Source organism: Schistocerca serialis, chromosome 5 (genome assembly GCF_023864345.2).
Source record: "Schistocerca serialis cubense isolate TAMUIC-IGC-003099 chromosome 5, iqSchSeri2.2, whole genome shotgun sequence".
NCBI classification, from domain to species: domain Eukaryota; kingdom Metazoa; phylum Arthropoda; class Insecta; order Orthoptera; family Acrididae; genus Schistocerca; species Schistocerca serialis.
In genome coordinates this window covers 453,226,761-453,239,741 of record NC_064642.1, presented here as the reverse complement: position 1 = coordinate 453,239,741, position 12,981 = coordinate 453,226,761, and the positions used below count along the sequence as shown (strand labels likewise).

Genomic DNA, 12,981 nt, shown 5'->3' with positions numbered 1-12,981 from the left:
AGCGTGGAGGGTAAAAATCGTAGAGGGAGACCGAGAGATGAATACACTAAAGAGATTCAGAAAGATGTAGGTTGCAGTAGGTACTGGGAGAAGAAGAAGCTTGCACAGGATAGAGTAGCATGGAGAGCTGCATCAAACCAGTCTCAGGACTGAAGACCACAACAACAACAACATCGACCGGCAAGATATCGGTCCTGGGATTTAAAAGATCCTGGGATTTAAAAGACTTTAGAGAAAGTTTTGCTTTCAATTTTGAAGCAGGATAACAAATGACTAAAGGAATCGATTAACAATTTTCTGATTTTTTCTCTTTACTTATACTGTGAAACCTTGCTTCTTGCCGAACTTCATAGTTCTGGGTAAATGGGCAGCACCCTATAGGTTCTAATGAGAGAGTTTGCGAGTATCAATATATGTGACATAAATGGTCAGATATTTCGATTTCATGGACTTAGAACACCAACGGACCTCAGACCTAAAGATGTGACAAAAATTTCAACTTTAATCGTAAACGTGTACCCGTCTTAATACGCTGATAAACAATCAGATAACAAATGATAAAAAAATTTTCTTTGTTGTATATAATTACAAATAACAGTTATAGGAATTTTCCTTTTAGTTGAACTTTGAAATCTTGCTTCTTGCCCAATTTCATTATTCTAGGCCGACTAGAAGTTCACGGGTATTAACACTTTGCCATCCAGCCGTTGCCGCCGAGCCGTTCTTTCTCAGTCTAGGGGATTGATGACCTCAGATATTAAGTCCCATAATGCTCAGAGCCATTTGAACCATTTTTTAACACTTTGCCGTCCGGCGACACCACAGAGGTGTCGTGCGCGAAATAGCGGTCAACGGCCGGCGACACAACAGTGGTGTTTGCATAGTATCGCTTAGTGGCCACAGTGGTGTCGTGAGCATAGTATCGTGCAATGGCCGGTGACAGCACTTTAGTATCTTTTTCATTCTGTTAGATAACAATAAGTTACACACGTCAACAAGTTCTTTGTTTTTATAAGTACTTGTGCACTTTCATCATGGCAGACGAAAGAGACGATACGATTATTTACGTCTTGTCTGACGTTCCAGACGCCTTGGCCGATTGGGAAGAAGAAAGTGGATACAAAAAAAAAAAAAAAAAAAAAAAAAAGTGAAGCAGAATCGACGTAAGATAGTGAAATACGTCCAAGAAGAATTCGGCGAACGCTACGGTGGCCAACTGATTTGGATGAATCAGGCGAAGAAGACAGACTATGATTTACAGAGGACCAATAATAAATTTGAAGGATCTCCGGGTCCAAACATATTTCCCAAAGATACACAGAGAGTCTTGGATATCGTAGAATTATATATTGGGAACGATCTACTTGAATACATTAGCAACGAAAACGAAACCACCAAGTATTACAGTCAACATTGCAATAGAAGGAAAATTGCTTTAAAAAAATGTCCGGCCGGTGTGGCCGAGCTGTTCTAGGCGCTTCAGTCTGGAACCGTGCGACCGCTACGGTCGCAGGTTCGAATCCTGCCTCGGACATGGATGTGCGTGATGTCCTTATATTAGTTAGGCTTAAGTAGTTCTAAGTTCTAGGGGACTGATAAACTCAGATGTTAAGTCCCATAGTGCTCAGAGCCATTTGAACCATTCAAAGATGCCAAATTTATCGACGTTACGGCACCCGAACTTAGAAAATGGTTTGAGCTTGCTATCCTTATGGGAATTGTAAAAAAAGCAAGGATCGATGATTACTGGTCAACGAATCCACTGATAGACACATCGATATTTCGCAAAACGATGTCGCGCAACAGAATCAGGCAAATACACTCCTGGAAATTGAAATAAGAACACCGTGAATTCATTGTCCCAGGAAGGGGAAACTTTATTGACACATTCCTGGGGTCAGATACATCACATGATCACACTGACAGAACCACAGGCACATAGACACAGGCAACAGAGCATGCACAATGTCGGCACTAGTACAGTGTATATCCACCTTTCGCAGCAATGCAGGCTGCTATTCTCCCATGGAGACGATCGTAGAGATGCTGGATGTAGTCCTGTGGAACGGGTTGCCATGCCATTTCCACCTGGCGCCTCAGTTGGACCAGCGTTCGTGCTGGACGTGCAGACCGCGTGAGACGACGCTTCATCCAGTCCCAAACATGCTCAATGGGGGACAGATCCGGAGATCTTGCTGGCCAGGGTAGTTGAATTACACCTTCTAGAGCACGTTGGGTGGCACGGGATACATGCGGACGTGCATTGTCCTGTTGGAACAGCAAGTTCCCTTGCCGGTCTAGGAATGGTAGCACGATGGGTTCGATGACGGTTTGGATGTACCGTGCACTATTCAGTGTCCCCTCGACGATCACCAGTGGTGTACGGCCAGTGTAGGAGATCGCTCCCCACACCATGATGCCGGGTGTTGGCCCTGTGTGCCTCGGTCGTATGCAGTCCTGATTGTGGCGCTCACCTGCACGGCGCCAAACACGCATACGACCATCATTGGCACCAAGGCAGAAGCGACTCTCATCGCTGAAGACGACACGTCTCCATTCGTCCCTCCATTCACGCCTGTCGCGACACCACTGGAGGCGGGCTGCACGATGTTGGGGCGTGAGCGGAAGACGGCCTAACGGTGTGCGGGACCGTAGCCCAGCTTCATGGAGACGGTTGCGAATGGTCCTCGCCGATACCCCAGGAGCAACAGTGTCCCTAATTTGCTGGGAAGTGGCGGTGCGGTCCCCTACGGCACTGCGTAGGATCCTACGGTCTTGGCGCGCATCCGTGCGTCGCTGCGGTCCGGTCCCAGGTCGACGGGCACGTGCACCTTCCGCCGACCACTGGCGACAACATCGATGTACTGTGGAGACCTCACGCCCCACGTGTTGAGCAATTCGGCGGTACGTCCACCCGGCCTCCCGCATGCTCACTATACGCCCTCGCTCAAAGTCCGTCAACTGCACATACGGTTCACGTCCACGCTGTCGCGGCATGCTACCAGTGTTAAAGACTGCGATGGAGCTCCGTATGCCACGGCAAACTGGCTGACACTGACGGCGGCGGTGCACAAATGCTGCGCAGCTAGCGCCATTCGACGGCCAACACCGCGGTTCCTGGTGTGTCCGCTGTGTCGTGCGTGTGATCATTGCTTGTACAGCCCTCTCGCAGTGTCCGGAGCAAGTATGGTGGGTCTGACACACCGGTGTCAATGTGTTCTTTTTTCCATTTCCAGGAGTGTATTATCATTTTTAAATTTCTCCGACAGCAACAATAAACCGACTAATTCCGACCGGCTTGTCAAAGTGCAATTCGTAATTGATTATTTTTCCGAAAAGTTAAAGAGACGTTTAATCTAAGTCAAAACATCTCAACTGATGAAGGAATGATACCGTGGCGTGGACGATTAAATTTTAAAGTTCACAATCCGTTGAAAATTACGAAAGGCATTCTCATTCGGATGCTATGTGGTTCGATTACGGGATACATTTCCTCATTCAAGATATATTTCGGCGCTGGACAGCCTTTAGTAAAAACAGTGATGGAACTATTGATGCCTTCTGATGGAAAGTGATATCAACCTCTGCATGGCTAATTATTATTAAAGCGTAGGACTTGCAGAGAAGTTACTTGAAAAGAAAATTCATTCACGACATTTTTTTTCTGGCAGAGTGCAAGATAAGGCCTGTAGTAAATTAGCTGCTCTGACCAGTGTAAGTGAACGGATGAGTCCGAGCCGGCCGGTGTGGCCGTGCGGTTTAGACGCTTCAGTCTGGAACCGGTCGCAGGTTCGAATCCTGCCTCGGGCATGGATGTGTGTGATGTCCTTAGGTTAGTTAGGTTTAAGTAGTTCTAAGTTCTAGGGGACTGATGACCACAGATGTTGTCCCATAGTACTCAGAGCCATTTGAACCTTTTTTTTTTATGAGTCCGACTGAATTTATCATAGCGTAGTAATACGCTACTATATCATCAATCTCCTTCCTTTTCTGCCGCGATAGTCTGTCTTTGCAAGTAGAATATGTGTGTAAGCCCAGGCCTACGGCGCTGGAACAGATGCTATTTGATGTCCTAGAAAAAGAATCTTGTTGAGCCTTTGTGATGATACAGCATCAATTATCGCAGCAACGATATATGACAATTAACGGCCTGAAATTATTCATGTTGCCGGCCGCGGTGGTCTAGCGGTCCTAGGCGCTCAGTCCGGAACCGCGCGACTGCTACGGTCGCAGGTTCGAATCCTGCCTCGGGCATGGATGTGTGTGATGTCCTTAGGTTAGTTAGGTTTAAGTAGTTCTAAGTTCTAGGGGACTGATGACCACAGATGTTAAGTCCCATAGTGCTCAGAGCCATTTGAACCTACCATTATTCATGTTAAGTATGGTGTAACACAGACAATGATGTTACAAATTATATTAATTTCCGTTTCGAAACCTGCAAATTACGTGTCTGTTGTTACTTACATTTCATGAACGGCCCAGCAGCCAAGCAGCGACGAAAGGAATCTTCCACCTAGGCCGGAATCGCCGGACTCAGACGCCACAGAGCTGACGGCCGTGCGCAGGAAGATGGCGGAAGCTTCCCTTAGACGCTGTGGCCTATGTTTTTAACAACGACATGTTTCATAAACGAAAATATAATGTTGCAACTTCAGTTCTATGTCAGAGTTAGATGTTAGCTGTTATGAAAGAGCCACACTTGAAGGGAAAATGTACACTGAAATAATTATGTAGCAGTCATCTGTGTGTGGTTTTACTAAGTAAAACGTTTCACGTCTTCTAAAAAGAAAAGTGTTAAAGAACTGATTATTTTGGAAATTGGTGACAACAGTTTATTTATACTGAGATATGTGTGAAGGTCAGATAGAGCGGTGATTTTTACTGAATGTAAATTTATATGCCTTATGACGCCGAAAGAGAGTGATGTTTAATCTCTGACTTATCGAGTTTTATTACCATAGAGTAAATATCTCTGGAGTGAGCATTCATATGCGCAGAACAGATTTTGTGTTGTCAACATACATTGCCGGCCTGGTCACGTGATCTCGGGACGTCGTGTGTCTGTCCTTATAGCGCCCTGTATATTTAGAATGTCTCTACATCCCTAGTACAGACGGATTCTTTTCGTAAGTGTCGTGGATTATTTATAAATGTTGCGCAGACATTTTAACAGTACCCATTTGATACTCGGAATAAACCAGCTACGTAACTTTTAAGGGCAAGTGATATTACATCCTGCTTCTTTGCGATAGGTGTCACAGTTCAGATGCACTCGATTTTTGGTAGTTTTCGGTATGATACGGCACTTTATAGTATTACAGAGCCTGACGTACATTTTTGCAGTGATAGTCTTGCAAAGCGACTTGACAGTACGCCAGTACTTTTGCAAGTGTCCGAAAAACACCGAATTTGCCACACATTATATCCCTGCTAATTCGTCCTTTTTTCTGCTATTTCTGCGTATTTATTTTCTCGTTTTTGCGACCTAAAGCACAATTTTTCTTACCTGTGACACTTTTCAGTATTTATTTAACGCAGTTTACGTACTTGCTCCCAGTTTATTAAATAAAGAGTAGATTGAGTAATCTATATACATAATCGACAAGTCACTGATAAATGCATGGAGGATAGTATTTGCTGAAACAACTAACCATTCCCTTTCCTGTTCCACTAGCAAATTTACGAGAGGAAGCGATTGTTTGTAAGCTTTTGTACGAGCCGTAATATCTATTATACAGTCATAAAATTATATAGTCATAAAATCGTGGAAAAATAGGTCTACAGAATCAAGCCTTAATTATAATGCGTCTCGAAATTTTTAAACATATACAGTGTCTCTTACTAATATGATAACTATAATTGGAGCTACATCGTATGTATCCACGAAAAATTACTATCCCTCCATTCACATATTTTTCTTCGCATCCGTAGCAACAACAGTAATTCACCATCGCTATTACACTATCAACAAACGGTGAAACACAACAAAAACTCTTGATATTATAAATTTCAAACGCTGCAGAAAGCACACACGCAGAGCGAAGTCCCGAAAACAAGTGACAGTCCTGGTTTAATGTTGACAACTCAATGCTCACTCCAGAGATATTTACTTTATGGTTTTAACTCACATAATTACGCTAAAAGATAATTTTTCTGAAGCGTTTATTTTCTTCAGTGACCACAATTCCACCGCTAAAGCGAAGTGAACCTGTCTAAATACTCGTAATAATTTTACGTATCTTCGGAAGTATAGAGATGCGGTTAGGCGCGATCTCTGTGAAGAAGATAGTGGAACTTACTTTGCCTATGAACTACGTAAGGTACTCTCAGCCAGAAGAGTCTATAAGCTTCTGATTACTAATATATCTGTATGGAGATTGAACTTGATCCATCCTGAGATACATTTTCCGTTTCCATAGTAATTTCGCTTACTGACACAGCCGTACACCTGAGATTTGTGTTGTGTTGTGTTGTGCGGGCTTCTCAGAACACTCCCGTCTGGAAAGTGAAACCAGTTCCACAGACGTTTTTGCTACTGTCACTGGCAGGATTTCTCCAGTTCGGTATTTGTCGTCTTCCCACCACGGCCGGTGGCGTTTGACATGCAAAATGCTTAAACGCAATAGCAAACGACAGGAACTTGACAGGAATTTCTAACCACGGCCTTGTAATAACCACGTTAAAAACCGGCTACAAGTAACGTAATATGATGCTTGTCGGATGTCACAAATATTTGAACCCGTCGGTATCCGTGAGCTCGAGGTCAGGGCATTGCCAGTTTAAGGGAAAAGTCTACTGTTGCTCTGCGGGTTCTTTATAATTGAGACGGGCCTAGCGACGAAAAATATGGTAATACTTTGAATATAAGAAAACAGGGCGAAATAATGTACAAATAGACACAAATAAATAATTGCATTTTCAGAAAAAATTGGATGATTTATTCAAGGAGAAGTGCTTCACAAATTGTACAAGTCAATTGCACGTTGGTCCACCTCTGGCCCTTATGCAAGCAGATATTAATTGAGAGAGTTGTTGGATGTCCTCCTGAGGGAAATCGTGCCAAATCTGTCCAATTAATGTATTAGATCGTCAAAATAATGACCTGGTTGGAGTACCCTATCCATAATGATCCAAAATTTCTCAGTTGAGGAGACCAGGCGGCTTTGTTGTCCAAAATAAGGTTTGGAAAGCAGGAAGACAAGTAGCAGAAACTCTCGCCGTGGGTGAGCAGGTATTATCTTACTCAAATGTAAGCCCAGAATGGCTTGCCTTGAAGGGCAATAAAACAGGGCGTAGAATATCGTTGGCGTACCGATGGGCTGTAAGGGTCCCCTGAATGAGAACCAAAGGGGTCCTGCTATGAAAAAAAAACGGCAGCCCACACCATCACTCCTGGTTGTTGAGCCGGTAGTCAGCATGGTGTCCCACCGCTCTCCACTCGGAGAAGCCCCAGATGGCGATGGGATGCCAACGTCACTGTCACCAGCCATAAGGCCGGACAACCAAGAGTGATGGTCTTTGGGTCCCATTTGTTTTCATAGCAGAAACCCTCTGGTTGCCATCCACAGCACAGTGGTACGTCGACGATATTCTACACCATGGAGCATTATGGGAAGGCCCCTCCAACAAGCTCTGGATTTGGATGATCAAACGTGACACCTGGACAGAATTTGGCGAGATATCCCTCAGGAGAACATCCAATAGCTCTATCAATTAATGCCAAGCAGAATAACTGCTTGCATAAGGCCAGAGGTGGAGTAATACGTTACTGACTTTCTCAGTTTGTGAAGCTCTTTCTATTAAATAAATCATCCAGTTTTTCTGAAACTGTAAGCATTTGCTTGTTTGTACATGTGTATTTTCTATGGGGTCGACGTCTGACGATTTAGCTGGTTAATCAAAGCGCAACAAGATACCTCAGTGTTTGTGAAACCAAAAAGCATGCCTACAGTCAACAAAACTATTTTTATTTTGGGAGTGTCTATAGCATGTTCATCACGAAGAAGCAGAAGAAATGGTAAAATTAATTTCCGCCAATGCTGAAATAAACATCGTGGTTCACGTTAGCGATAACATGAAGGAATGGGCACAAGCTGCGGTACGAGAAACATTCAAATGGTTCAAATGGCTCTAAGCACTATGGGACTTAACATCTGAGGTCATCAGTTAAACCTAAGTAACCTAAGGACATCACACACATCCATGCCCGTGGCAGGATTCGAACTTGATACCGTAGCAGCAGCGCGGTTCCGGACTGAAGCGCCTAGAACTGCTCGGGCACAGCAGCCGGCGAGAAACATTCCGAAAACATCACAGAACCAACTACGGCGTGAACGAAACCTTCAACATACTGCGGGTTAAACGACACCTTACCTTGTTCAGATGTTGGAAAGCCCACGTTGATGTGCGAACCAATTGGACAACGTAATTCAGGTGTGTTTATGGATACACCAAACACAATAGCTACTTTCTGTCATTCTGTTACTCCTCCACGACCTCCGATCTTGCAGCACCGGTTCTGTAAAACGGACTGGCGCGCACACACCCACCCACACACCCACCCACACACACACACACACACACACACACACACACACACACACAAAACTTCACTTCCATTATTTACGTCAGTGGTGGAGGGCCACATGAGCCTGAAACTATTTATTCTGCTTGGGACGTTAGTAAAAGAACATTAATCCTAAATAGATGATATGGTGATCCTATGCGTTCATAGCTTACAGAAAGCCATTCTCTTCGAGGGAGGGACCTGAAGGGAGCGTGGGGAAATTTCTATTGGGCAAACACGACAACCGAGGTAATCGTACATGTGCTTAGTTCGGCGACAGTTCATAGTGTTGAGGTGTAAGGTCATTAAAAACAATGTAGCAATTACAAAATCGTATTATTCAAAATAATAAAAACATACGAACACGATTTTTTGTTTGATGCTCATCATGGAACAAAGCTTTGTATCCACTTCTGTGCGCAAAGTATGAGCACCGTTAGTTGCTCTTCAGACTTGAAAACGGTATTAAGTTTCAGCACATATCTTGTGCAGAATCTCCTCAGTTACAGATTTAATGGCAGATGTGTTTCATGTCTTAATAGGATGATATTGGCAATGCTTTCCTGTTTCCCGTCCTCTTAATACAGCCTCGGAAGAAGTGCTTTGCGGCCGAATTTGCTACCCTTCCAGATTATTTTGAACTATTTCAGATATGGTTCCGAAGACTTAACCGAGAGACTTTCTTTTTGGGGAGGGGAAAGGGGCTGTACCACTGCTACTGTTGATTTCGTTCTGTGTATAACACGACAAATTGCGTCCTTTGTTGCAGGATCCACAGTTGTCGAAGCTACAATCCAGACTGAACCTGCAGTGAGGAAACTGGATCTTTGCTATTCGGCTTGTACTTCCAACGGCACCTACTGAAAGGTGAGTAAAAGTACGCTTCTTAACTCAAAAGATTTTTTTTCCGTTAATTTAAGATGGAAATGAGCGTTTGGCGTCATTGGCCGGGAGGCCCCTCGCGGGGCAGGTCCGGCCGCCATATCGCAGGTCTTATTACATTCGGCGCCACATTGGGCGACCTGCACGCCGGATGGGGATGAAATGATGATGAACACAACACAACACCCAGTCCCTGAGCGGAGAAAATCTCCGACCCAGCCGGGAATCGAACCCGGGCCCAGAGGACGGCAATCCGTCACGTTGACCACTCAGCTACTGGGGCGGACAATTTAAGATAGTGGATTGTTTGTCGATAACCCTGGATTAGTAAGCTTTGTTCACTTTCCTTCAGCAACTGATGGCCAATAATAGCAGTCAGTGTCTTGCTAGAAAATACTCCCCACAGGGAAAACAAATACTGTGCACATCCTTACAAAATGTCTGCAGATGATCCTGCACCAACTCCAGCTCTTATATCAACAATATAACAAGCGCCGACGTTCCCTCTTTCAATCGTAAGACACTGAAAACGCCTACTACCGAGTATAACCTTCAGACTTAAAACCGGTATGAGCTCCAAACGACACAAACTGAATGCATAATTTCAAACTAAACGCCCGTTCTATATAACAAAAAAGAAAAAAAAAACTGTATTTTCTACTGGACTGCAGGCGTGTTCCAACACTTCTTCAGACTGTCACTCGCTTTTCTCCTATACAAGATGATGTCCCGAACTCCCCTCCCCCCCCCCCCCCTCTCCTACCTTCTGTGTATTTACTCCAATATGCTAAAGACACCATTTTCCTCGCCGTCAGTGCCATCCTCAATTCATCCAAGCGATCCATTCAACTCCAACTGAACATCTCTGGATGAGATCAGTGGTACCGTCAACACTGTAAAAATCCAGACAATAATTGCAGCTCATACCACACGAGCTATCGACCTCCGTGGTCTAAGTGCCCACAACGGTCCCACTCATCCTACTAAAACACCACAATAAACGTAGGACTAACACTCGAAGAGAAAATGGCTTAAAATCATCGCCTACTACTAATCAAAAAGAAGTCGCAAAGCAGATATAACTTCTGAATGATAGAATCCCACGACCATTTTCTACACACATACACGTACAAGACTTTCCCCCATCTAACCTTCACCGCTGGAAAAGTTGCTGGAACCTTCTTAAACGGCGTGCAATTTGTTTCGCATTCCGTATTCGATAGTTTCCGCCCACATCCTGTATCAGTCCGTGAAGTTCCCATACCATTTCAGACACGCAGAACACTCTACCGGCCTCATACCTCCCCTAATCGTTACAAACACTGGCCTGCTGCCGCCCGCGTACAAAGACATCCCACCTTTTCTTCATCTCCTTTTCCAGTGTAATTTTAGTTGCCTTCCCTGAAATTTATCCATCCCATCAACCGTAATCTACCCTACATGACCATTTGATTATGAAGACTCCAGTCATCTGCCTCTTGCCTAATTAGAATCGTATACATCTTCCGACAACCATGTCTCATCTGTTAGATCCCGTCTGTCTAACATATTTCCTGGAGTCGTTTGGTGTAAAACAGCAAAGAATCAGACGCACAGGGTATCCAGGGAGCAAATGTCAATATTTAGGGATATGACAGGAACGATCATTCTAAGCAAAAAGTCTAATAAACATTGGCTACAAAATACATACCTTAAGAGATATGGGCATTTATTCAGAAGAAGAGATGTGATTCGCAGTAGCGGAGATGAACAAGTGCTCAGCGCTCTTAAGGTGTGTACTTTAGAGCCGATGATAACTGGACTTTATTTTTCTTGTTTTGGTCCGTACTGCCACCTCTAGAAATGTGAAAACTAGAAAGCTTGCAGTAGAAGAGTTGTGTTTCATAGTATCGAAGATGAAGAAGTGCTCATAGCTCTTAACGTACGCATTTTAGAGCCCATATTTATTAGACATTTTTTGCTTCGAATGATCATTCCTGTCGTATCCCTGAATACATGGTATTTATAATTTCTCCTGGGACAGACTGTACATGTGTAGGATGCAGGGTGTCCCGAGACTTTTGGTTCAAATTGGTACAGGAGGTACAGAAAATAAAAACAAATACGTTTAGATAAGAAACATACGATCTCTGAAGTCAACTTGCAATGTTGGGGAACATTTTGTTAGTGGTGCTGACCTAAGCTGTTGTGTGCGTGTCGCTGACTGTGAATGCGTGCTGATATTCAAAACGGCTGTGTGAACGGATGACTGGCTGTACTTGTTGGATTTACCCCTGAATGCTACACAAAGGACGTACTTCCAGCGCAATGGGACACCAACCCATTTGCAGCATTGAACATCTGAGAGCCACCTTATCTCATCGATGGATTTGGATTGATCGAGGTGGCCCTGTAAACTTGACCACCCAGGTCATCTGAACTAACCTGTCTGGATTTCTTCCTCTGGGGGCATGTAAAGCATCTGGTGTATGAAACCGCTTTGGAAATAGAAGTCTTAGTCGCTGGAGTAGCCGTCGCTGCTGTTACCATTGCGGACATTCCTGGGATCTTCGAACGGGCACAACAATCAATGGTTCGACGTTGTACTGCGAGCACACAAAAATGGTTCAAATGGCTCTGAGCACTATAGGACTTAACTGCTGAGGTCATCAGTCTCCTAGAACTTAGAACTACTTAAACCTAATTAACCTAAGGACGTCACACACATCCATGCCCGAGGCAGGATTCGAACCTGTGACAGTAGCAGTCGCGCGGTTCCAGACTGTAGCGCCTAGAACCGCTCGGCCACCCCGGCCGGCCGAGCACTCATGCCAATGGGCGCGCGTTCGAGCAGTCCCTGTGAATGCCGCTGCTGTATCTGTGTAAATCGTCCCTAGCATCAGAAATTGCATTTAGGGACCATACGAACCACATTTAAATATATTTGGTCTTATGTTCTCTACCTCCTGTATTAATTTGAACGAATAGTTTCGGAACATTCCGTATACGTTGTTACACGTGTACGCCAGTGAAGCTACGGGTGAATAGCTAGCAGCCAATAAACTTCTTGAAGCCGAAGTTTTAGTTTCGAAACCTTACACGCAGCAGGACTCGCCGAATCTCTGGTTTATTTGGAGCGAGAACTGATCCGCTACAGTTTGCACCTACGCTCTTCGTGGACTAAGTTTACTCCCAATCTGTTATTGTACATGGTGGTGTACTGTTTCTTCGAGGGTCAATTGTCCACTTACTTTGCACTTTCAACACAGTGTGTGATCAGTTTATTGCATTGTAGCTGCCTTGCCGTGAAAAATATTAAGTAATTTCTTTTTGCAGTTAGCTTTAATATGACAGTTTCATCTACGAGTGCCATCAGTAATATGTGCAAGAGGCCTAAGACACACACACCACGCCAGCTAGATACTCATGATGTAATTCTTAAGCTACAAACTTCCGATGGCAAATTTAGGAGATGACCATTATACTGTGACTCTGTTGAGCACATAGCTTGCAGCGGAAGGTCATAAAATGGCAGCGGAAGACAGCAACTTGTC

At 44.3% G+C, this 12,981-nt stretch overlaps 1 protein-coding gene across 2 annotated transcripts in view; it reads left to right on the top strand.

Moving 5' to 3' along the window:
• LOC126482332 (uncharacterized) overlaps positions 1–12,981 on the top strand; it is a 652,552-nt gene that overhangs the window by 137,356 nt on the left and 502,215 nt on the right. For both annotated transcript variants that reach the window (XM_050106392.1, XM_050106393.1), the window contains exon 2: positions 9,336–9,433. The gene's annotated coding sequence lies outside the window, so the exon portion shown is untranslated. The remainder of the gene's footprint in view (positions 1–9,335; positions 9,434–12,981) is intronic.